The sequence below is a fragment of the Athene cunicularia genome, assembly GCF_003259725.1.
Source record: "Athene cunicularia isolate RWA chromosome 6 unlocalized genomic scaffold, athCun1 chr6_part2, whole genome shotgun sequence".
Taxonomy (NCBI): domain Eukaryota; kingdom Metazoa; phylum Chordata; class Aves; order Strigiformes; family Strigidae; genus Athene; species Athene cunicularia.
Window position 1 is genome coordinate 4,519,950 of NW_020799106.1, and position 26,951 is coordinate 4,546,900.

The window sequence follows — 26,951 nt, forward strand, 5'->3', positions numbered from 1 at the left end:
TAGCATATCTGTTACACATACAACACCACCCTCCAACCTAGACTTTTCCAAGTATTGTTTCTTTCCTTCTGCTTCCATAAGATGAATCAGTTGGAGGCACAGCTTTGCCAAAATAGATGCATCTACTGCTGAAGTGTGTTGCCAGCACGCACCACCAGTGTGCCTCCATCAGTAAAAGGTCGCTGCACTATCAACATGCCTGGCCACTTTCTCCCACACACCCCTTCAGCATGAAAGCAGGAAGAACCCAGCAGACAAGTCTGAAGATACTATCATCCTGAAAAAGTAGAAGACTTGCATGACTAGATCTAAGATCCAGAGCAAAGGCCAAGCACCCACAGGGCTGATACAGCACATATGCCTTGCATTGACCCCTCTACAGATTGAGCTATGCCTATCCCACCATGGACCCCACCACCCAAGGTAGAATCCAAAGTTCATTACAGAATGACCACTAAAGTCCTTTCAGGAAACTTCCCATAAAGAAAGACCATTTTCTTTGCAAAATTAGGTACTTCAGGCTCCTAGGCTCTCACTTCAGGCATCTGAAGTATTTCAAAGATGATGGAACAGACAACTCTCACTGTAAAAAGTTACTTGTGGATTCAGGCCCCTAGGATGTTATTCTGATACTGCCTGGTGCTTCATTTCTCTCTCCTTGCACCAGTGAGAAACTTAGTGGCAAGGCATCTCAGACAACCTTCATCCTCCCCAGCCTGAACACAGTACCTCCAGTAACTCAGGCATTGCTGGGTCTTGCAGTGTCAAATCGTACACCCTGCTTGGAAGACAGTCTGTCCACTTCACAAAAGTGGAAAAGGCATAGCACAACCCAACCCTCCTTGTCTGGCCAGAGAGATAGGTCTGAGTCTCTCCTATACAAGGCTGACTGTTAGTAAAGTAGGGATTTACCCAAGTGAGGGGACAGGTTGTGCTGATAAACTATTTCTACTTTTCTGTGAAGAGAGGTACATGCCAGTACATGTGTTCTTGAAGTTCTACACAAAGTACACCCTGTATCATCTTTGTCTCACCTCCCTAAAGGACATCTAAGGGAAGACAGCAAAAATATGTATATTCTTCAAAGATGCTGCTGTCCTGTCAGAGCCAGACACCCAGGCGACTGCATCCACCAGCCCCTTCACTTCAAGACACACACAAGACAGTAGCTACCAGAACACCCTCTTCTTTTCCACCACAGTTTGTGGGATCCAGCTGTAGCCCACTGTGACTTCTGGCGCTTCCCTCACATCCACCATGGGCTGTTCTGCTGTCCCTAGAGATGAATTTTCTGGTTTTTAGAAGTCATTCCTCGCACAGTTCACTCAGAGTGGCATTACCATGCAGGTGCTAATACATCAAAAGTGAGGTGACATCCCATTGCTCTTTTTCCCTCCCTCCACTCCATGGCAAAGAGACAGAAGGCTTCAGAGACATCCGCAAAAGCAGTCAAGCCCAACTTCCAGAGGGCCCTGTACGGTATTGTATAGGCACAGTCATAGCTGTTTTCTCCAGACATGGGGCTTCATTTTCCAGTACATAATTTTCACTTTGCACTAAACAGACAACAGAGTGCGAAAACTCCCTTTTTTTGGGTTTGACATTATCATACATACAAGAAAACCATCTGCAGTTTTCAGCTTCAGCTTTTGCTCCAAGCTGGGATCTTTTCAGTTACTTTTCCCAATACGTTTTTCCAGCCCAGACACTAATTCAGTCTACTCCCTACTCCAGCTGCTCTCCCACTCTGTAAGCAGCGTCTGCTTTCGAGCATGATGCAGGACTCATGAAACAGCACCTGAGCAGAGTGTTTATAATCCCAGGATACTACACCACAACGCAGGCTCCGTGAATCCAGTACTTACCCAAAACCGGCACGTGCTTAACAGCTGCACAGCCCCATCACTGCTCACTCATGAAGGGTAGAACAGTAGAATAGCACAGCTGGGACTTCGCTGCAGTCCGGTATCAAAACCTGTCACATTTTTCTAGTTAAAGGAATCTGGATAAAGAAAACAAGCTGTATTTAAGCAATAATTCCTTCTGGGAAATGTCTAGCAACAACAAGTGTTCTGAGGAAGGAGCTGTGCCTCTGGCCCTTACCTTCACCGGTCAACAACTCCCAGGCTGAGTTAAAATAGCTGACTTAAAAGTCATAATTGCTCTTCTCAGCAGTAAAATACACATTTTTTTTAAAAAAAATGTACCTTTTAACAAGCTGCAAAGTTAAACACACCTTGCATTTTACCATGGATATAATTTCATGTTTATAAGACTGGTCTTTCCTGGCAGCTAAATGCCTGCATGGGAACAAATAGCAGACCAGGAGTTTGTTTGGCATTTTGCTTCATTTATGATAACAGCCAATTAGTTTTTTCTATTAACAAGCTTTTGATTTTACTGGAGTTTCTCTAGGAACAGAGTTCACCTCACTGGCATTAAACACATTACAACTGATCCTCCAGTTCGTGTGAGCAGAGGCCTGAACTCAGTGGCCCTACTCGTGAGAATCAGGGCCACAGGATCAAATCCTGGCATGTTTAGATATCTGCCGATATCAGACAGCATACAGTACATGAAAACATGCTTCATCTCTGCCTGATGAAGTCTTCTCCAAACCCAGAGTGCAAGGGTTGAGCTAGAACTAACTTTATTCAGAGTAAAAACATTATAAATTCTGACTAAAGTTAGGCAGTGACGTTAGGTTTTCATTTGAGGAGAGGGGCAGTTTTATCTCACAGGGTCCCAGGAAAAATCAACAAAATGGAATTGCTAAATCCATTCATATCAACTTGAAATCAGCTGCATGCAAGCAGAGAGGCTAATGGAGTAAGAATAAAATCCAGACTGGCAGGAAGGCGTTACCAGTTTAGAACACCAAGTCTAAAAGCCTCCTTCACATCCACACCTAATTACTCGTGCCCACATCTATTTCAAAAACTGCGTGTGTATTCCCAGCCCTACTGAATGACTTCTGTGGCAAAAGTCACCTGGTTTTCAGTGGGACAACATTTCACCCCTCAGTGAATAAACCCAGGAATAGCTCTTGGCTGCTGGTTGGTAACATGTAGGATTGTAACAACTCAGCTGCTATTGCTAGAAGATCTGAAAATAAAATGTAATTGCACAGACAAATCTGGGGATTACACCACATCATGTCCCTTCAAATCACGCAGCCAGAGTGTTTACCTGTGTCTGCGTGCTGCTGTCATGAAAAGTTCAGTACCCATTTCAGTATCGGAGATACATATCAGTCAAACTTGACTTTAGCTTTTGAAGTGGGTGGAGAGCAACACCATCCCTTTCCTGAAGTCTGCAACAAAACTGCATTTTACTCACAAACATATCTGTAGTTCTGTTGTGTTCTAACTTTAAAAAAAAAAAAAAAAAAAAAAAAAAAATCTCATTGGACAGACACCACCAGCAAGTTTCTCCACTCTCTGGAGTGTCTTCACAGCCCTCCCACATAGTGAAAATGACTCAGACAAAACTACTAAATTTAGGGCATTGGTATTCTATGTGTTACGCTGGTGTTCATACAAGTAATGCCTTAAACAGTAAATTTCTGAATTAAGCATTCAGGCATCTTTTCTGTACTGCATCTGCCACTGAAACAGAATGGCAATGAAGGTGGGCTGAGGAGGAGGTTATTTGGATCGTGATTCGGGTTGTGTTTTGGCTAGAGCTAAATGTGAATTTGAATGAGGTTTGCGTGTACTTTTAGAAATATCTATTGACCCGATATCATGATGTTTGATCTCAAGTGATGAGACCGTGCAAGATTAGCTGTCCTTGGGAGATTCCCTTCATCTCAGGCAAGAGGCTGCAGGCTTTGACTCACAAATGAGGATGATTTCTCTTGGGATGACTAGACCGATTACCATTTCTCAGCATCCAACTCACCCATCTCTCTGAGGTTCCCCTCCTGCAAGGATGGCTCATGAAGCAGCTGCTGAACTGCTGGTTGCAAATCCATGCAGTCAATTAAATCAGTTCTTCTGTAATTCAATATAAAAGTACAGAGAATCACTGCAATTTTATAATTTACAAATCACCCCTTGCTTCACAAGCAACAGCCAACCCTGTAGCAAGGGCAAGGTCCTTGGGGAGAAAGGAGTGGTGAGAGTTAAAGGCAAGAAGTTTTACAGCTGTCACTCACAAGTCAGGGCTTTGCAGAGAGATTGGCCATGTGGTCATCACCCAGGAAAGGGACAGCAAGTCCCTGGCCATAAGGGGAGCAGAAGAAGCGATGAGAGGGACGGGATGAGAAAGGGAAAGGGAGAAAGTAGAGTGCTAAAGCACCTTCTTGATTAAGGCAGTCTTTCCTCTCTGCTTGCCTAAAATCACCAACAAATCAGTGTGAGATCAAAGTCAAGACAAAGCCAGGCCAAGAGACCACACTCTCCTTCAGTCTGACCACACCACCTGCTGAAGGCAGCAAGAGTTTTGTGGGGGTATCTCGGGGAAGGACATAGAAGCAATGACTTATCTGTTAACTCTGGCTCTTTATCCGTTTGCCAGATGTCTCCAGAAGGGCATGGTTTTCTTAAATATTTTTGGCTTTTGAAACTGCTGAATAATCTTTACAAATATAGTTCATGATCTGTTACCCAATTAAAACCACTCGATTGCTATGAGCAATCTGTGCTGTTCACACTGCACAGTTCCATCACATGCCCTTCCTTTGTTTCTCATCATTGGAGCATAACTGTTTAATAAAATCAGGTTAATGCAAAAACATTTTCAGATAATCTGCTGTAGCCTCCAGAAATGCTTATGCTGGTCTGATGGGCAGTATTTCAACCTGGGAAGTTGGGCATCTTTGTCTAAAGCTCTGCAGAGCAGACAAAGAATAATTCTTTACAGTATATCCCAAAAGCTGTACTTGTATGTACACCTGCCCTGAGGAAATTTTCCATAGTGCTTATCCTTGTCCTGACTGCACTTGAGAAACAGGGATCTTAAAAGTTCTGAAGTGCCCACTTAATAGAAGTTTAAAAATCCATGCCTACAGGTCATCTGGGGGGATTATTTAATCACTTTCCTTGCTCTAAGGCAGATAAATAATTTAGACCACCTCTGAAAAATATTTGTCACCCTTTGTTCTTGCAAAAATTCAGTCAAGAAGATTCTACTTTCTCCCTACGTAACCTGTGCCATGATTTTACTACTCGTGCAATTAGAACATTTTTTTTAATGCTTGAGCCTTGTCTCTTTACCTCATTAGGGTATTTGTCCAACTGGGCAAATTTGACTGGGTTAAATTACCCACGTCTTATCACCCAGATTTTGACTGATAATGTAGAGAATATAATGAGGGTTAATGTTGAAAGCCAAGATCAAGAGATATAGCAAGATCAGAAGAATATCTGTATGATATCTACTGCATACTTTTTTTCCTTAGTCAGCTGCCCTCTAAACTGGGAAATTACATTAGTTTAACATTAATTACTCTTGGCAATTATATTTTTTAAACACTTTACAATCCAGGTCTGTATAGATTGTCTGATAGTCTGGTCCACTATCTGTCCAGGAACCCAAATCTCTTTTTTTAAGTTGATTAAGTCATATTTTCAGCTTCATTAACATTCCCTTCTTTAGCGTACTTAAAGGGGATTTATAAGAAAGATGTGGACAGATTTTTTTAGTAGGGCCTGTTGCACTAGGACAAGGGGTAACAGTTTTAAATTAAAGGAGGGTAGATTTAGACTAGGTATAAGGAGGAAATTTTTTACAGTGAGGGTGGTGAAACACAGGAACAGGTTGCCTGGTGAGGTTGTAGGTTCCTGGAAACACTCAAGGTCAGGCTGGACGGGGCTCTGAGCAACCTGATCTAGTTGAAGGTGTCCCTGCCCGTGGCAGGGGCAGGGGTTGGATCAGACAGACGACCTTTAACGGTCCCTCCCAACCCAAACCATTCTGATTCTATGCACAGACAAGCTCTCTTTAGTCAGACTCAGATAAAATAACTCTCTTAGAACTTCTACCTTGCCTCAACATACTCCAAGATGGTGATACAGTGAGGTTTTTTTGCCTTACTGCCTTCCCAAGCAATATGCAGATTGAGCGTCCGTTGCCGCTGAGGCTTGGCGACTTGGTGCTTCCAAGAATCACTCAAAACCATCTTTTCACTCCTTCCAGGGAGGTGGCTGAAAACTACACTCACCTGTCAAAGAGGCTCTGTTCTTTCTTTCCGACTTCACCCAGACAAGTCTGTCCCTCATTTATTCCACAGCTTCAGAACAAGCATGGATAATGCTTCTCCATCTCTCCAAGCCTGTCCTTCCAGGAGCTGTACTCCAGTCCTGCAGCTCATCCCAGCAAATTTATAACAAGTCTATTAAGTATCTAATTTGATTCTATGCTACAACATCAGGTCCTTTCCATTTTTCCTGTGTTTTCTTGACATTGCCCTCTTAACCTTCGAAAGGTGCTACTGTAATATTTGCTCTTTTAAACTTTCCAATGTTTTTCTTCTATGTGTTCCTTAATTTTTACTTACCTAGGTTACTTTTGCACTGGCCTCTTTCAAACTGAGCATAAAGCCCTCTTTTCACTAGGCTGGTGTATGGTGCAATGTGATGGACTCCTATTTCTTCATCACCTAAGTTCCACCTCTCCCCAGCAGGCCTGTGTAAGAACATAAGCTCTTATGTGGAAGGGAGGATCTCCTGTCAACAGCACCTAAGAAATTCATACCTTACTTTCAAAATCTGACATTAGTAAGTGCCAAATATTTTATTTCCATGCTTTTGAAGAAAAAATGAAGTGGTTTGGTATTCATGAATTGAAACATTTCACTTCAATGAGTTGAACCAAAGCAAAGTATTTTGGTTTGATCCAGTTGGACATGAGTTTGTCTCATCCGTCCAGAGCGAGGTTCTCTGACCAAGCTTTCTCCCATGATCCAGCACTACAGTAGGTAAGAAGGGAGACTGCAACACACCCTTGGTTAGGTAATGCAGAGGTGGGGTGGCTGTAAGAAATAATCGGGATACAATCCTACCTGTCCCAAAAATACCACAGCAGTTCTGGCAGATGGCTCAGACTTAGTATTAAGCAACACGCAGCAATCCAGCTCAACAAACTGTTTTGAAATGGATCAAACTGACTCAAAGTAAAATATTTCAGTTCTACCTTCCTGGTGAGTCCTTCTTAAATTTCAACTTTGCATAAAAATCACTTCAACACCAAGTATTTTTTAACATAATATAATTAGCAACTGTAGAAATAGATCAGTCATCATGACTTGCTACACAGAAAGATCAGGATACTGATTCATACATACTTCATATACATTGAATTGCTTCAGGAGCTCAGTACTTTTATATCTTCATACCATGACAGTTCAAAAGGAGATCTTTGCTCTCCAATGGCTTGCACATGATGGGAAGTGATGCTAATCACGAGAACAACCAGAAAATTCTTTTGAGCCAATTAGATGGCACCAGTCACAATGACATTAGTCATCCACTCCTCAATCTGAGGAGAAGGAACAAAAATTATCATTCATCTACTCCTGAAGCTGCATAAAACACAAGGGAAGTGTACTATTTCCCATTCTTATTGCAATCATTATCACACCAAGTGACACAAGCTGCTATTTTTTGCTCCTGTTCTAAGAGAACGGTGGTTACTCTCTGTGCAGGTTTCCAAAGAGACACTTTGATCTCATTTAACTGCTTCTTGCTTCTCTTTCTGTTCTTGACTGATCAACACATGACCAAGAAAGGAAATGGGACCAGAAAGAATAAATACAGCCTGATGCCATTAGCCTCTGCAGCTTGTAAGGGCAAGATGACTGCGATGTGACTGCTGGTTAACAATGGCAGTGACAGAGAGTTGTCGTATGTGGTGCCATGACTGCACACCAGTGCGAATAACAAGAAAAGCAAGAGAAATGGTAAATGACATGTGGAAAAGTGCACACACAAGGAAAATCTCCCCAAAAGGTGATCGTGAAGCATCAGGAGAGGTTAATTGTAGAGGGTTCGAAGTGGAGGACTGTAAAAACAGATCCAGGAGTAACACTGGAACAGAGAGACAGACTGCCTGGAGTAACCAATCTAACAAACCACATATCAAAGTCTTCACACTGCTGAGATCAATGAGATACGTACCACTTATCTCAGTGAGCTGAGAGGTGGGGGAAGTCCAGGAGAAATTGGCAAGGAGGAGAGGTTGACCAGACCCTATGTCTCCACAGCAAGATGGTTCGGGCATCTCAGAGATGCTGATGTAGCAATCTCGCTCACTTCCACCCACAGCCAGGAGACCAGAGTACCTAGCAGCCCTGGTGAGCACAGAGATCTTTGTACATGATGTTGTCCCAACATGAGAGGCACCCTCGAAACACTCAACAGCTACATACAGCCTGGGCTGGTCTGGATATATCAGCTCTTGAAGTCCCTCCAACACTATGTTATTGGAAGACAGAGGTAGTGGAAAAAGATGAAAAATCAGAAACATCAACCCTTGTGGTAGAGGGGTAAACAGACCAAATTAATGGTGGAGTAATATTCTAGAGGAGCCAAGGAAAGATCTGTGGCTTGGGAAGCCCAGACACCTCCAACACATCTGGGGAAGCTCCATCAACATCTTTATGGCAACTGCTTCTCTTGGTTGACATTTTAGTTCCCTGTCCAATTAGCATTTGCCCTTGAAGGCAATTTTGAGCAGGAGACAATTATGCCCCCGATCTCAGACAGGCAGAGAGATTTTCTCAGGGGAGCTACATCTGACAGCTTCACAATGAAGGGAAATATTATCCACAGCACCAAACTCCAACTCAACAAACAAATTTGAAACTGACTTCAGAAGTCATGTTAACAGATGGTACCAAATCCAAGTGGCAAAGATCACAATTACTTCTTTACATTCCGCATTTTGTCGTGTGTGTGTGTGTGTGTGTGTGTGTGTGCGCGCGCGCGTGCTTCAGCCCCAGAGAAACAGATTATGACTCAAGATGTGGAGGTAATTACACTATAATATACTAAAAGGAGATTTGGCTGGGTTGATAAATCTGGAGTGTGATACAGCGAGATACTCCTCTGTAAACACTGAGATACCTCCCCAGGATTTCTTATAATTATGAAATAATTCAGATTATCTCCAGAATTAGTCTTAGATTTGAATGCCAAGACTGGAACTGAAGCATGCCTGAGCTAGATAAAATAGATAATCTAAGACCATATTTATATATGTATAAGAAGATGATGAAGAGCAACAACTGGAACAGTAACTGTGTACTGCAGTTGTTGCTAGACCTTACCTGTCTACACACGGCTGTACTGAATCCAGTTTTGTTCTCTTCAGAAGATGGTATCTAAAACTTCCTGATTTGTTTTTCACACTGTGCACTAGAAATAACTTGACCACAGTGGAATAAGACTCACAGCAGCTCTTTTTTTCCTAGAGAAAGAGAGATCTTCCATAAACTGTAAAGAATTATGTTCCAGTGCTCATTATAACAAAGGCCTGCCTGCACCGTGCGAGCAACATGAAAGGTCTCTAACTCTGAGGTGGTCCCTGCTTTGCCTTGTATGAATAAAACACTGATCTAAGAAGTGCTAATGTGTCCCGCAGAAAGGGGAACAGACTTTTAGTGAAGAGCATCTTCTCACCAGCACACTTTTGTCTTCCCAACTTCAGAAAAGGAAACTCCAGCCTCTAACTGACCTAGATATGCTGCTGGCATGAGGAAACCGGGAGTGAGGTTTCTGACAGATTAACTCAGTCCACCTTCTACTAGACTTTAAGATATTTCCACTCTGTCTACATACATCCTGCCAGAAGTTACAGATGCCCTTGCAGAGTCAGGCAAAGGGAACCTCTATCTGTGTCTCATCATGAAAGAGATTCTCACTGGAGATGTGGCAAAGAGGAGCCCTGGGCATGTACAGTATGCTCAGGCATCTGCAGCACATTGATCTGTCTGTGGGTAACAGCTGCTTTTGCAGACATGCAAGGCTGCGGGCTCTTTTTATGTTCATTCACATCTACATACTGCTAATTGGAAATTAAATTCACACTTCCCTGTCTCTGAGCAAGAAAAACATGCCCCTTTAGCCTAAAGTTAATGCCTAGTCTAGGCTAATGATCCCGGCGCTCTCCATCACCCACAGAGACAGACAGTATTGCTAGATGATTCACTCTTTTACATACCTGATGAATCACTCTGGCTACCTCCAGTGATGAGGGAGAAACAGAGAGCGCACATACACTTTGCTTAGACTAGGTATGTAGCCTTCAGAGAGCTCAAGTAGGATACGATATATCCTGCCTGAATGGTCTTTCTTTTAAAGGTGTACAATGGTCAAGACAAATGAAAAGGAACTCAGACCGTGGCTTCTTGACACAATAACCATATAAAACCATCATGCAAGTAGGAATCAAACAACACTAATATTAATGATAATAACACAAAAGGTGATTCCCATAGAATTCAACAGCTGTTCCACATAAAACTCAAGTGTGCCACAGCCTACCTGTGCGTAGGTGTGTACCACACATATGCCCAACATGAAGACCACTGCCAAATCACATGTTGTGTATGTTTTCAGAGAAGAAGCAGCCATTGGCCCAAGGGCTTGGAAACCAGGTCATGAGATTCCTTCTGCATGATCTTGGTATCCTGTATGAAACTTTCCATCCAGACAAACACCTGTAACCCTGCCCTTTCAACACAGCTTTGATTTATTTCCTCGGCTTGGCTTCTGCAGTACTTTTAACCTTTCTGTAGAGAGTCTGCTTGGGCCTAAGCTGCACAGCTGGGGAAGAGGCAGGGAAGAACCAGGCTCTGTCAGTGTGAAAGAAGCTGGACGCTCTCCCATGCTGGTTTCAAAGCTCTTGCAGGGACACACAAGGCAGGGCAGGCTGCCGGACTTCTCTCAGCAGGAGCAGCATTGCCAGGCAGTAGAAATGACCCAAGTGGTCCGCAGCATCACACAGAGGTATAAGATTTGCACGCAGTGACCTTGTGATCCAGTGATCTCAGAGCAGCTGCCCGTTTTGCAGGGGGGGGGGTGTTTCTGCCGTACCCGTGAGAGAGCAGTTCAAGCCCCAGTGGAATAGGCCCAGGGACTGGATAGTGTTTGCGTGGCTCTAAAGGACCCATCTGTGTGGTGTGACACAGCCCTTTATCTCCTGGGGGGAATGGGACTTTGTGCATTTTCATTCTAAACACATAAAGCAGGTAGCTAGATGAAATATGGCACAGTCAGGCTCTGAAAAGCTTCTTGTAGGTGTGAAGACTGCAAGAGACACACATCATTCTTCATTTAACACTTTGTTGATGACTGACTTGTGGATTGTTCTCCCTCTGAAAAATTCTATCCTTTTATAAATGGGAATTTTGACCAGAGTAATTAAGACGTCTTTAAGCACAGATTTTGCATAGAGACTGCAATGGCAGTGAGATACCGATCTGGCTAGGCTTGTACCTAACCCTGTGGCTGAGGCAGAACAGCAAATGCCTATGTCAGCTACAGTTGGAAAGAAAAAGGGTTTCTGTCTGAGTCAGCACACAGCGTTGGCAGCCAGGCACTGACTGCTCCAGCAGGCTCCCCAGGCTTAGGAGAGCATCCCTCATCAACAGCTTTTAAAACACCAGTCACATTCAAGCGCATGGCACCAACTGAAATATGATTATTACGTAATATAAAGTGAACACTTTGAGAGCACCACTTACAGCAGTTTGTCCTGTACAACTCCCTATAGGATCCTGTTTCCAAGGCTTAGAAATCAGCTGGGTTGTCTAGACCAAGTTCTGTATGTGGTGTGGATAGATACACCACAAAGAAAGAGCAGCAAGAGGACACTGTCTCTTCCCTGCAAGTATTTCATAAATAATAAAAATCAGTGTATGAAAGATGGGAGAAGAATATCACGTTTACGCAGCATTCATGACTTACACCCAGCACAAAGGTGCACAAACACATCAACTGACTTTCTTTTTACTTGGTCCACATTTGATTTTGCAATGTTAATTCAAGTAACAGAACAGCTTCAACTACAAAGTCATCTTTCAAATAACATTTTTTAATTGATAATATGCTCCACACTTAAATTAACCAAACTCTTAACTACCCTTTAACCTGATTTTTCATATAGGTGTAATACCAGAACGGTAGGGAAAAGAAAACATTATACATTTAATACAAACTTGTATTTTAATAATTGACAGCACATGTCAAAGTCACCAAACCACAGAGCTCAGGCAATGCAATGTAATGCATGTTTTCATTCCATGTTATTGGTTTCTTAAGTTAACAAACAGGGGATTTTTTGTCTGCATTTAAAGAGGAAATCAGCAAATCAATACTAAATTTTCTGTAGAAGGGAGAAGCATAAAATTACTCAAGTTACCACAGAAACAAATTTAAGCAAACTGTTACCACAGATCAAGTAATTAGGCAGAAAGAAAAATTAAATCTCTTCAAAAATTATTGATTTATGATACTATGTCAAATTTGGGATATAAATATTCGTTATCTTGCAGCTCTTATTCCTTCAACACTTAGATTAATTTTATTCATGTCTTTCTAATAATGGGCAACTCAGTTAAGTCCAAGTAGTGAGTAGTAAGACAATCCTCTGTTACATTTGCCTCTCCCCTGAGAATTAGAGAGCACATTTTAGGCCAAATTATTCCATGCACAGGGAACACTGCAATACTGGGTACATACACCCTCACCACGAACTACAGGATTAAACTCCTGTGTACACCCTAGAGAAGTTTAATAGATTTAAATCAAACTTCCATCAAATAGGCAGGGGCAGTGTTTTTAGTCTTGCTCTAGAGTACACCAAGAAACGTACCGCACAATGTGATGCCCTTATTACTGAGTGCTTCCTGCCAAGAAGCGAGTTTTCCTAAATACCAGAATCAGACAGAATTTTGAAGGTTTAAATCCTTATGCTCTTTTAGCTGGACATCAACAATGACCATTTCTTCAGTAACACAAAGTGCAAAGGGTCGGTGTTTTCACTGCAGGACTCTAATCTGATAAGAAGCCAAGACTTGAGCCAAATCTCACCAAAGAGAAAGAAGAAATAGTAAGTCTTCCTCTTTTTTTTTTTTTTCCTTCCTCTATACAGAACATTACCAAACTGGCCTTTAGTGTAAGTTCAGCTCACAGAAATAATTCTTGAAAGCCCATTGGTGGAGAGTTCATTTCCTTCTCCTTTCAGGTTGAAAAGGAAACTTTCTGTGAGTTTACTGTAATGGAGTGTTTGTCTGTATCAGAAACAGCCTGACCTCTTCAGCCACAAGATGAAATACCAGCAGCCCACTCTGTCACTAGTTCAGTATTAGGAAATTACATGGGAGGAAAGACACAACACAAAATTCACAGGGAAAAAAAAAAAAAAAAAGACATCAGCAGTGGTGGGAGTGAATGAACAAGCTTAATAACAAAGCCAGTAAAAAGGAAAATACCCTCTGGCCAATTAACAATAAAAGGTTACTTGAGGCAGAGGGTCAGATCCTGAGCAGTGTAAAGCGGCCCAGCTTCCCCAACCTCAGCAAAGTGACAGTGATTTAGAAGAGCTGCCAAAAGCCCCAGAAGACAGAAAAACCCAGATATAAAAATGGAATTGGAGGCCCACATTTTGAGAAGCTTCCACTCACTTTTAGCACCAGACTGAGGTACAGAGGTGACTCTGAGGGTTTGTTTCTGCGGGGGAGTTCCTGTGAAGTAAGCTGAAGTGTGAATTTACACTGCATTTACTGCTGGGTCTTTAAGTAGGCTGTAAATTCATACCCTAGCCTATTTTGCAGGGATTTCCCCACATAGATAAGCCCTAAATTGGCCTCCTAATCATGGAGGCAGACAAAATAAATAGATGTTTTCAAAACTGCAGACCTACACAAGAATCTCTCTATTCCTTGCAGGGACAAGTGGGTACCAGATAGCATATACTGTACTGTAGTCCTGCAAATGCATGGTGCCCTTCTTTCCTCCACTGACTCCCAAAGGCCCTTCCAGTCATCTCTCTCAACATCCCTCCACTTCAAGAAACACTTTTGAAACCTCTGGCTCTGTCCTAGCTTCATGACAGATTCCCACACCTTGACCCCTGGCTCTTCCCTTCCCTGTTTCAGTTCCACATCTGAAGATCTGTGTTCTTCTTAACTCCTTTCCCCTGACCCTCAGGGGGAGCAGTAAAACTGTCCTGGTGCAAAGGTGTCTCCTACCAGTTCCTTGCCTCTGAACCAAGCTAACCATGTCCTGTCCAGTCGTGCCTCACCCATTCCCTAAAGCACTGGATCCCCGAGTTGATGGATGACCTCCTTCAGAAAGGTAAGGTTAACTCTATGCAGACAAATGCCAAGAAGCTGGACAAGATTACTCACCCTTTCTTGACTGAAAGATGCTTTTACACGCACCCAAATGGGAGGCCAGAGGAATGGGAGACAGAGGAAGCAGCTAATATGATGACAGGACCCTCCTCAGGCTGGGCAGTTTGGTTTTCAACAGACTAGGCTGAGCAGCTTGAAGCACACGAGGCCTGTGCTGTTTCCCTGGGAGCCACAGTGAGGCTGTAGTAGAGCAAAGCATTTACACCTTGGTTAACCTGGGACCTTGCAGGGTTTTAACAGCTGCCTGTGGTGTTCTGCTGTGCCGGCTCAGGCACTCGCTGCACCAGTGTCAACTGAGTCCCACCTGTGGCCACACCACTCGAACACAGTGACAGCACTGTACCCCGCAGGATCCTTTCAACAAGTCAATTTAGTAATATCATCTATCACCTGACACAAACATCAGGTTTCTCAAAAGCAGTTTGCAACACACTCTTTCGATGAAATCCCCGATTCTGCACAGCATGAAAAACAAAGTCAGTTAACACTCGGAAGTTTGAGCCCTAAGATCAATGAGGGAAGCAAAAAGCGTAAAATGTCTTTTGATATCAGCAGAAGGAAGCAGTCATAGTGAACAGTCATCTCATACACTACAGTATTCCACGCCATCCTTACCTGCTGGAGCAGGTAACAGCGGTCTGAAGAACAGGAACCACTTGCTAACAGGTACAAGACTGAAAAAGCTATCTGAGACACGCAGGTCACAGAGCAGTGACTCTTCTGGCACTTGTCTAAGTGTAATTTTCATCTGTGATGAGTACAAAGATTCTGCACAATAAGCACCTCTGAGCACAGAAAGAGCTCTGCACCCTTTAAGAGCTACAGTCTATGCTACAGACTGTTTCCTCCATTCCCCTACCTCTAGCTTTCTTTGCACCCTTTTTCTTTGTACCATCTGCAAACATTTGTGCAATTGAGTTGTACCAGCAAATGCACTTAAAGAAAGCCAGTGTCTGAGCTTCACTGAACAGTCTTCAGGAAAACTGAAGTTTATATTAGCTCAGGAGCATTTATTTTGGAAGTGTCTGTACTTTCATCCAAACAGAAAGCACCAACAATACAATAAGAGTACCCAAACCCCACCAAGCCAACACCATGATTAACGATATCTCACAGAACACTGTCCCACATCAATCCACGGAGTTAAAAAAGTAACGGAAATTTTGAAAGGTACATAAATACCAGAGGACAGCAATTACATCATCGATGTGACGCAAGCAGAAGAGCAAGTTGGATCTGGAAATATTATTCTTTGTGAATTATTCACTTAGCTGAAATAATTTCTCTTTCCTTTTCATCTTGCCCTGTTCAGGAAGAAATCTATATCTTTGAATATAGGATACTATATAGTATCCTCCACATATGGTACAGCACTTCCTTCCCACTCCAGAAGAAGACAATCAAACTGGGCCAGTCACATTAGAAAGTGGAGTGCAAAAAGCTGGTTTACATTCTGAAATGTGAAAATCTGAGGTCTCAGAAATTATTATGGATATTACATCGATCGTATATCACTGATCTCAGCAATGCAATCTATCATCAACGATTCCAAAGCCGCAGCAGCAGCAAGGATGCTCACCTGCCCCCCTACGGGCTCCACATGCAGAATGTCCACTGTGAGCAGACTCAACCTCAAGCACGGCCAAGGTGACACAGTATTAGTGTCGTGTGGAGGTGGACAGAGAGCCACTCTTCAAGTCACAACGCATGTAGAAATGGCTGCACCAGCTCCCTCCTTATTGCTACCCAAAGGCTGTACCAGAAAGTAACAAAAACACCCTACTTGATCATGTTTTGAAACCTTGTCTCGTTACACATATGCAAAACAAGGCTGAACTTCCACTGCAAAGACAACCCACAGTTTCTGAACACTTGGTGATCTGAATATTTGTTAATCAGCTGTAATGTTATTAGTACACCCATACATCTATGTCCTGCATTTATGATGCCCTGTATTAAAAAATACTGGTATTTGAAAAGAAGGGTGATGGCCCCATGCAACAAGTTCACCTCAGCCAACAGCCTCAGGCAACCCATGCAGAATCCGAGACAATGATTTACTGGAGTACGGGGAGAAAATTATGGAGAAATGAGAGTTGTGTAAAAAAAAAAAAAAAGCAGACAATGGGGGTCACTTCATGAAAAGGACTCAAATAAACCTGTACGTACCAATATTTCTCTCTGCTGAACAACATGAAGACACAGGGTGTGAAGGGAGTAATGCTGTATTTTCACAGAGGTAAACTGTTAACACATTTCCATCTTAGGTCTCAAATCTATTACAGCAATATTTTGGTTACTCATATGATGTATCATTTGGGATAATGTATCTATATAAATGTATGAGCTTCTGAAAGAACATTTTATGTTTTTAATTTTCAGGGTATAGTTTCTTTCATTTGTAGCTTTTGCAGGCTATAGATTTCCTGTCTAGCATCTCTCTCTCTTGGTGTTTAGAACTCCAAAACCAAGCTACTCTAAGACTTTGCTGAGCCTACCACTTACACAATAACATGGACAACCACCAGCATATTCCCTAAAAAAGGCACCCCAGAGAATTCAGTCATCAAAAAACATCCAGCAAGGCAAAGGAACAAGGCCCTTCACATTAATTTAACAACCTACTATGCTCTGAATTCACTGTCAATACTAATCCATTTATCTAGCAACTAAACAAATGTATATGAGTTTCCTATGGCAATAACACACTGATTAAACCTTAGAACATTTCAGGCAGGGCGTGTTTTCTCAAATAAAAATCAGACCTTATTAAACCTCAAAAGAAATTCCACATAAACACACAGCATCAAAAAGCCAGGAGCATGTAAGAATTCGGTCTTAGTTTTAGACAAAATTCAGTGATTCCTTTCCAATTGCTTCATGTTTTCAGAAGCCCTGAGAGCAGTCCTTTGAGAGCTAGCCAGTAAAAAGAGCACGGCTCTCCTTCGTACACCGTCACGTAGTAGGGAGGCCTTTATGCCCTGCTAAATGCAAAATATTTTAGAAAAACAAAACCAGGAAACAAACTGGGATTTGGTCAAGAGTTCATACTGGCTGAATCACTGTGGTGTGGAAACCACCAGCTCTAAAGATGGAAAGTCCGGAGCCATTCATTCCCTTCAAAAAAAAAAAAAAAAAAAAAAAAAAAAAAAAAAAAAAAAAAAAAAAAAAGTAAAAGAAAAAAAAATTTTTAAAGGCATTAAAGACCCATTTGGCTTGCTGGTAAGCTCTCCCAACATTGGAAACACAGGAAAGGCTACTTATCGATAGATGCCTTGACCTTTTTCTTCTTCATCTCTCTTTGAGTACAATTTAATCTGCATCGCAGTTTTTCATATTGGGTGCAGTGAGACTTGTTTAAATGTCACTCCCTGACTCAACATGCAGAAATGCTGTAGGGTCATGGCACTGCTTCTTCCCTCCACATCCTGCACCTATTGCCCTCTTCTGCCTTTCCCCAGGAAAAAAAATTCAAAAAAAAATCTACATACTTTACAGATTGAACACGGCCAGTTTCTAAGTAGAGATTCGTTCAGACTTCTCTGGATTGCCTTTTGTATTCCGAGAGCTTCCAAGGAAATATTGCTCAGAAGCAATTAAGCCAACTGTTCTTGGACAAAGACGTACAACAATCAGCGTCTTTAGCAAGGCAACACAGTCATCTTGAAAGAGGCCTGGAAAATCCTAACACTGTTAAAATTCATCTTCACAACTGCTGACAAGATCTAGTAAAGATGTTTGTGTTCTGCTCATGCATTTCATCGTCTTTCATAAGCCAAAATCTTATTAGCAAATCATTTTCTCAAAGTTCAAAAGCCAAACTGTTGTGTATGCCCATTGCTTGTAGCAAGGATAACAGCTTTTGACAATAACCTATTTGTCCATACATTTTTTGCTTCCCTTGTTTTCAAAGTACTGGCATACATAGACATGCTATACTTAGGTACTAAACACATTTGTCTCAGCTAATCAATCACATTATTTGACATAATCCTGTCACCAGAAATAAGAATCCTATCAGCTCTCTGATAACGTTCAGACTCACCAGATCACTGCATCCAGGGCAGCCTTTTTGGCTGTGCTGGATGGGATGACCAAGAGCCGTGGTGAGAAAGGAATATAACTGTACTCAGAACAAGAAGAGAGCTAGTCCAGTGCCTAAACACCATCAGCTGAGGAAACCCAAGATCAGTTCTGTAACGTATCTCCTTACACAGACTTATCTACATCGTTTATTCTCTCTGTGCCTCTGCTCTGTAAAATGGTACTTTTATATAACAGGCTCTGTGAGAATAAATACAGTACAAAGTGGCACACTGACAGGGAACGTGGAAATACCTCCAAATCTATAACTCCATATTACCAACGAGTCATTTTTAACACTCAAAAATGAATGATTCCAGAGAATGTTACAGTGGAAGTGACTCACAAAAGACAAAATCAACACCATTTCCTGAACTGAATTCAGTTTTTGCGAGTATAAGTTTTAAAGGGTTCATTTACCATAGTGATTTCATTTGGAAAACAGCCTTTGAAAATGATAAGCAGCTTTCTACAGAGCACACCGCCAGCTGAGCAGCAATGTTATTTCATAGCACTGGCCCCAAAGACCAAGGAAGCCTTTCAACACAGCAAAGCCTGTTCCAGGATGTCTTGAGAAGATCTATAAAGACTCCACATCAAAAATCTGGGACTCTCGTGCATTAGTTTTGCACACTTCTTAATGGAGTTGGTGTTACAAAGTGCTTCTAGCCCTATGAAAATTTCATGGGCAATATGTCAGGAGGGAATCCATCCTGAAATACTAAATTATGGTAAACTTAGGATAGGCACCAACTTTCCCAAAGAGTTCTTTATCCTGAGGAGAAGCCAGACAATGCAGAGCTCTAGCTAACTTCACTGACACCTTGCATATATCTAATAAAAGGCATTTTTGTCCCTTCTGGAGGGAACTTATTCACTGGGTAATACTGTTTCACTGGAGAAAACCATCCCACAATCCTCCTTTTAAGATGTATATTAGGGAAACTGCATCTTTTTAAATTTTTTAACACACCTATACAGCCTTGCATCATTCTCCTTTTCTCTTTCCTGGAGGACTTACCCTGCACTGCAGCTCCTGGTGACCTTTTCAGGTGCTGTATGCCTTTGGGCTTTCACTGCTCTCAGCTCCACATGCTGCCCGCACCTGTAACACAAACTAGTGCGTGCTGAGTATCCCCTCTGCCCCGTCCCATGTCACCACTCCCACCCCCAAGTATGTCAGGGTGCATCTATGTTAGTGTTGAAGTTTGGAGCAGCAGGGTGCCTTGGAAGTCAGCCCCTCAAGCGCCCGACTTACTGTGTTTTGCATCCTGGAGGAGTGCCTGAGCACAGACTGGATTCCTTCCAGATGATAGTGAGCTGGAAGACAGACCCAGGCAGCACAGGCAAAGACCCCAGCTGCGCACAGCATGCAGGGCTGCAGCTCTCCAGGTCCACTCCTAGTTGCTGCTATATTTGCTTGTGGAGAAATCGCCTTGGAGTTTCATTCATTCTCCTTCAGGGAAAAATTAACAAACCCTTTCTACTCTGAACAACCACCCAAAACTTACATTGCTCCCCTCCACTCTCCAAAAAAAGCAGCTTGATGCCTGTCAGCTATTTACCCAACCAGCACCTCCAGTGGATCATAACAACTGTTATCATTTTGGACTAGTCTTTGTTAAAACTGTCTGTCATAATTTAAGTCCTTGCTCCCCTGCCAGTATTCTGTCACTCACTTCTTCCCTTTCACCTATTTCTACTCTTCCTTTCTTTCTTTTGGACTCTTTTGCTCTGTTTTATGATTTTAGTTATGGTTAAAGCTCAAACCCATCGCTAATACCAAATTAATCTGAAATAACTCCTTTGTCTTTTATGATTTTTGTGATTTTATGTCACTGAATTTCTATTCAAGCTCTACCAGTGAAATCTGGAGCATCACACTATCCATAGAGAAATTTATCTCCTCTTGTTTCTCAGTTAGCTGCAGCATGGTCTTTTTCTTTGTGGGCCAACCCAGGATCCGCGGAACTGAATGGAAGGATCTCAGCTGACTGCAACAGGCAGTCACCTAAATGCACTTAATGAAGTCATTCAAACAACTGATAGTATTTATGTCAAATTTCATGACTATATGACATTCAGAGATAAACATGTATGTTCTGTGTCCTTTGCGAATACAATTTTTTCCTATTATACAATCTGAAAAAATACTGGTTTTGTTCTAGTGTAATTGTAAGATTCAAATTTATATACAAGACCTTTAGAAAACAGAGACCCACCTCTAAATGCAAAGAACAAACATTTGCATTACCTATTTATATTAAAATATGCAGAAATTTCCAAAGTATTCAGTCAACTTATAAATTTTTATAACTTCTTCAAATTGTTAACATTTTTTTAACACACAGCATTATTTCAGCTTTGTGGAAGGCTCAATAACAATCTTTCTGGTCTGGAAAAAAGGAAAGAACATTTATAATAAAGAATGCAGAATAAATAAAAACAAAACAGTACAAGCCGTACATCCACGCATACAAAGACAACTTTCATGGTGAGCTATAAGCAATTATAATAACACAATGTGCTGCATGTTGATTTCACCAGTGAAAAGAATTTCTCCAGTTATTGAAGACTTTCCTGGCAGAATTTCAGAAAAAAAAAAATCTGACATTCTCCCAATCTGACTTCTGTGCAATGCAAGTCATGCACATTTTAAACACCGATGAATAATACTGCCTTTCTTCTACGAACTGTTAACAGCTGTAGAAACTATTATAGCCTGCTTAAAATCATGTCTCTATAGTCAATACTCTCCAGACACTTAGCAATACTAAAGCTATTCCTGGGGCCAAACTAGAATTGCTATGTGAGTACAAAGTTTGATTTATGTTGAAATGAAACAACAAACATCTGATCTTTCCTTTTTTAAATAGCCATTCATATAAACACAAGTATCAGCTGCATAACTAGAAAGTGATGTACCAAATTTACAGAAATGAGACAAAGGAAGACCACCCACAGTTACCTTCAAGAAGAAAAGATTTGTCAGGAGGTGAAAGATTGCTGGTGAAGATACTTTGTACAGTCGTGGCTGCCCTAATGTCCTCATGGTGAGGCTGTGATTTGTGAGAGTGATGTTTCACAAATCTAATTTTTCAAGTCTTCTGAAAGACACAAAATTGAACAGCAGCCCAGTACCATATCTTGGCGATGCTCATCATCAGCTGCTCTCAGACTGCTCACAGGCACAGTGGACTTCCTAATAAAATCGTCCAGATGCATCCAAGAGGAAGTCAAGGTCTCTGTGTGCTAATGTTTTCCTTTTGCATCCCAAAGCACAGGTGGGAACAGGAGAAATGCTCAGTTGTGGTTCCTCTGATATTTTTGCAACAACGATTGGGAAGAGGGAGGAAAAGTCACAAGTGGAACAAGAGCAAACCTTAGAACACAGATCAAATTTCAGGTATGTTCTGTGGATTCACACACATTACCAAGACATACTGAAAATACATGACCCCACCACACAGCTCGGTGTCAATCCCACTCAATCCCACTGTCCGTGTCACCAATAAAAACGTTAAACAGCGCCGGTCCCAACACCCACCCCTGAGGAACAGCACTCCTCACTGCTCCCCACTGGGACTTTGAGCCATTGACCCCAACTCTGAGTGCGACCATCCAGGCAATTCCTTATCCACCGAGTGGTCCATCCATCAAATCCACGTCTCTCCAATTTAGAGTCAAGGATGTCATGTGGGACAGTGTCAAATGCTTTGCACAAGTCTAGGTAGATGATGTCAGTCATCTTTCAGTCATTTTTCCTTCCTTTGTCTATAAAATGGTGTGCTATTTAAATGTTTTCCCATAACAGTGGAGATGATCAGTTTACAACACTAAAGCATATGGAAGGAGAAGGTGTGCACATAAGGGGGAAGAGGACCCCCTGTTTTCTTAAATTTTAATAGTACCTAGGAAATATTTTTTTTTCCAAAACCATTCACCACATACTATGCAAAAAGATATTATTTAGAAAAAAAGCATTAAAAAAGCACCAAGGTTAGTAGCAGCCATCATATCCTTTGGTCTAAGGCACCAACGTTACTAGTAGCCATCATATCCTTTGGTCTGGGAATTTCAGCTGGGCTCCGACTCTTAATTCAGTGCAGTCACAAGGCAACGCTGCAATTACAATCCTCCAGGGACTGCGAATGAAAAAAAAGTGACATCCAAATCAACCGACTTCCAAGGGCACGCACTTGAGATCAGGGCAGCAGGGAAGCAAACAGCCTTACCAAACTTACAAAATAAGTACAAATCATGCAACATGAAAATTCTCACAGGTATTCTCTTAACACCAACCTGATTTGCTAAACTCAGTGGTCAGTAGTTCCACTGAAGAGAGTCAGAAGAATTAGGCTGTGGGTTACAAGGTCAGATAATTTACAATGGGAGGCTGACAGTGGACCACATGGAAAATTAAGCAGCTTGGACTGCAGACAAGCTTAGAGAGAGGCTGAAGCAATGACTATTTTGAGAATCCCTACTGGGCACCGAACAGCATTCCGCTGCAGAGCGCTATAACATACATGAAACATAGTAATGGCTGGAACATAGGCAGAAAAAAGTCAAATATCCTGTCAATATAAAAAACAGATTTCAAGTGATTCCAGCCATCACAAGAGATAAATTAAACAGAAAAATCTCCAGTGTGCAGGCACACCATAAATGTGAGAACAGAGCTTCCCAGCAATGGATCAGGAAGATTTGATCCTTGGCACTAATTCTGGAATGAGAAATCTTTTAGACAGGTTCCCTCCTTACCTGCCTATGTGTAGAAAAGTCACTGATAACTAAAAAACTCTTAAGCAATCTTCTATGCTGCTTTTCTACAACGACAATTACACAATGGCTGCTCAGAACTTAATGGTATCTGGTATCATTATCCTAACACACATAACCATCCATCCAGACATTTACACTGCGCCTCTCATAGTGGGGAGGGACTATGAATATGAACACGTGGGGCAAACAATACCATTAACGCTTCCATTTTGGCTGGTATCACTGTGTTAGTGCAGTCCACTGGCAGGTGCTGTCATTTCTGACAAGCCTGTTGGGTATCAGTGACAGGAATCTGTCAGATGCTGCCCACACACGGGCCGTGTCCTGCACGGCACGCTGACCTCCTCCTAAGAAGTTTCATTTTAAAATTCTACTGAATGTGTTACAAATACCAGCTGGCAACATGCAATGTATCACAGAGAAAAGGAAAGACGTAATGGTCAGGACAAAACAATAGGGAGATACTCTCCAAGGGCAGCAGCAGGCTTGTCAGAGCACGTGTTGTGCTTGGTTGGAGAAAGGGGTTGGATTTTGTGATGGAGGGATGCTTGCCCCATCAAACAACGCCATGTGCAAAGGCACCTCTGTTCTTCTCATGCAATTCTCTGACCCTGTGATTGCCAGAAGATTACTGCTGTCATACAGACAACTTTAAAGCAGCTTCAGGCTTTGCCAAGAATAAACCACAAGTTTCTTTACCCTCACGAGATCATATTCACACCATGTGGAACTCCTTTTTCCCCAGGAAAAAGCCCTGTGCCAATGCGCAAGAAAATGCATGTCGAAGACCTTTGACATCACCTCGGTACAACCACACAGCCTGCCATCTGTTCTCCCCTTGGACAAGGAAATTCTGAGGGCCCAACTTACTCCTGCTTCCTGCCTTCTTTTCACCACTTGAGGTGCAGAACTAGCAGAAGAGCCTTTGCAGACCTGGCCAAGACAGCTCAGAGCACTTCTGCTCCCATGCAACAGGTTATCAGACCCATAGCAGAGCTTTAAACTTTAAGCTAAGTTATCGGACTACCCACCAGAGCCTGTGAGACCAACACATGCTCTCTCTCTCCCAGCCCGGCTGCGAGCAAGCTCTTCACTGCCAGGGAGGGATCAACAGGATAGGTGTCCATACCTGCAGCTACACGAACAGATTTGGGAGAGCTCTTCTGCGGCATGCTGGGAGCTTGTGTCCGGTATGGTATGCCACGAGATAATTCCAGTGTTATCTGTTTAACAAAAAGTAAAAGTCTCTGAAATGATGATTTTTGCTTTTGGAAATTATATTAAGACCAATGCAGAAACTGGTAGCAAAGAAGTGATTCATGAACACCAACAAAGTGATTCACCAGCCCCTTGCTAGGAAGTGATATCATCACACCACATCTCCATGAGAATGGCAAAAGAGAAGCATTGTTTCACAGAACAGGAAAGTGCTGTATTCTCAAAAAAAAAAAAAAAAGTATTAAATCTGCAGGTGTGTATGACAAACACGAGGGGACAAACTGTCAGTGCTCTGGGCAGTAAGTCAGGTGCCCAGCACAGTGATTATCAGGTGCTTGTGAGCACTACTGTAGAACACCAGAACATCTGCAGGCTGGTCTGGGATAAATTGCAAACTCTGGATATATTGTACAATTACCCACAGCCCAACCAGATTCTTCTCTACATGATCCATCACGCCTCACTGCATCCCTCAAGCCACAAACAGAAAAATCCTTTCTGGCTCGCTGCTTAGCAAGCCGTACAGCGAGCGTGCTCTCACATTCGCTCACCTAACTCAGCCCCACGCTCTCTGACCCACAATATTGCCTCCACATCCCACAGTGGGCTCTTGGGCTTGCCAGGGATGGATACACCTCAGCAGTGTGCCTGCTGCCCCCCTCCGCTCTGCCCAGCACCACTACCCAGGTGCTCCAGAGCTTCTCAGGTCAAAAGGCACAGGAACAGGACTGCTGCACAACCAGCTGGCCTAGGGAACCCCAAAGCTCCCCCAACCCCTTGCTGCACTGATTCTCACCCTGTGGCTCACACTAAGGAGAAGCTGAATGCATGTATGAAGCTGCTGGGGAGGCAGAAAGCGAGAGTTTTAGGTTTCAGCATGTATGCCACGTGTGGTCTTCAAGGGTGACACACTGGATAACAGGTTTTTTTCAGTTCTTAGAAGTGTACCTTGTGTTGGCCATGACCAAGCTCTCAGCAGTTTTTCTGGGCCGTATCAGCTTGTCAACACCTCAAAGCGCTAAGCATGCTGCTCTTTGCCTTACAGCTAACAACCTACCCCTTACAAGCAGGCAGCAGGAGGCTTGCGGCTATTGCCCAGATTAAGAGGATCTTCTTTCCGTTAATCTTGTTCCTTGTACTCAACCTGCCCTGTATGCCAAGATGTCAAAGTACTACCCCTCCAGTTCACCTGATAGTGATGCTTCTCCCACACCTGCAATTCCCCAAAAACCTAACATCAGCAGGCCCAAGCATTTCAAAGACAGTAAAACCAGTGCTGCTTTGCTCCCCAGCTGTGCCAGAGACGAGGGACACTTCAAAGCCAGGGAACTGCCAGAGAAGAGAGTAGTAAATTTTTGAATCACTCAATTTCTCCAGAACTCCTTTAACTCTCTGCAGGAAGACTGGTGGGCCTGCTGCCATGCAGAGCTGCTGGCCCGCAACAGGCCAGAGGCTACTGTCAAATCAAGGCTTTAGGAGCAGGCACAGAACAGCAGGCACGTCCAAGCAGCACTGAAGTCATCTGCAAGGAGGAACAAGTCCCATGCCATGCAACATGAAAGCCAGTTGTAAGTATTTATTCTGCTATCGCTCCTAAAGCCCCAGGGACTGACCTTCTAATGCAATTCATATCCTCCAACGTAGTAACCTCAGCTCCCTGGCGACTGGTGCTGCAGATGCAGAGAGGCCTTAGAGCTGAGCAGCTCGGGGGGTTCTGACGTATCCAGCCACACTCGGTGCCAGCCAGAGCGATGCAGGACTCCTCGTGCAATCGGTCTGCTTCACTGGGTTCACCCAGAAAAGCACAGCAGCCACCCCCCCGCACCAGCCTTCCAGCTCAGCCTCAGTCGCACCCCAACAGGAGCGGAAGGAAAGCTGCTCGCTCTGTCCCAGCAGTGCCCGCAGGCTCCAGCGCAGGACCGACAGCTCCTGCCCCAGAGAGCCCACGTCTGAAAGGACTGGCAAAGGGAGGAGACACACACAGATGGGGAACTTTGCCTGATTTTTCTGTGTGGCAGGGCACAAGAAAAACCATACTCTTGATGCTGTTTCAGTGTTTCTGTATATCGGACAAGATCACAGGGGAACTCAATCACCAACAGAAAATGGAAATGCCCCTTCCTTTGGCCAAATGCACAGAAAAAGCACTGGGCCTGATTTTCCACTGGTGACACTTAACATTTGTGTAACCCACACAATTTTCGCAGTTACTCTTCATACACTTAAATAAGAAGAAAATCTAATTTTCCATTTGGCTTAGAGAAAAAGACACTGCTTTTGGAGCAAATAAGCACAGGTAACCTGTCAGCAAGCATTTCAGAGAACAGTGCACTTTGGTGAACATATTCCCTCGAGTTATTTCTATGATCTAGATGAGCAGCAACTGTTGTACTCATCTCTTTAAAAATTATCATCAGTTAAGGAGTCCTGTATTAGAGTGTTTCCACCCAGGGAACCTCCTTGCTGTGCATAGGCAGCACTCCATTAAAGTCCTGGAGGCACA

General features: G+C 42.8%; 1 long non-coding RNA gene across 1 annotated transcript in view; it reads right to left on the reverse strand.

Moving 5' to 3' along the window:
• The window catches only part of LOC113481839, a 59,443-nt gene that overhangs the window by 21,616 nt on the left and 10,876 nt on the right, over positions 1–26,951 (reverse strand). Inside the window, exons 4-10 of the long non-coding RNA XR_003398733.1 lie at positions 22,441–22,590; positions 17,854–21,763; positions 14,357–17,479; positions 11,690–11,829; positions 6,503–6,630; positions 3,904–3,998; positions 1,866–2,002 (exon numbers count right to left, since the gene is read on the reverse strand). This is a non-coding gene — a long non-coding RNA (uncharacterized LOC113481839). The remainder of the gene's footprint in view (positions 1–1,865; positions 2,003–3,903; positions 3,999–6,502; positions 6,631–11,689; positions 11,830–14,356; positions 17,480–17,853; positions 21,764–22,440; positions 22,591–26,951) is intronic.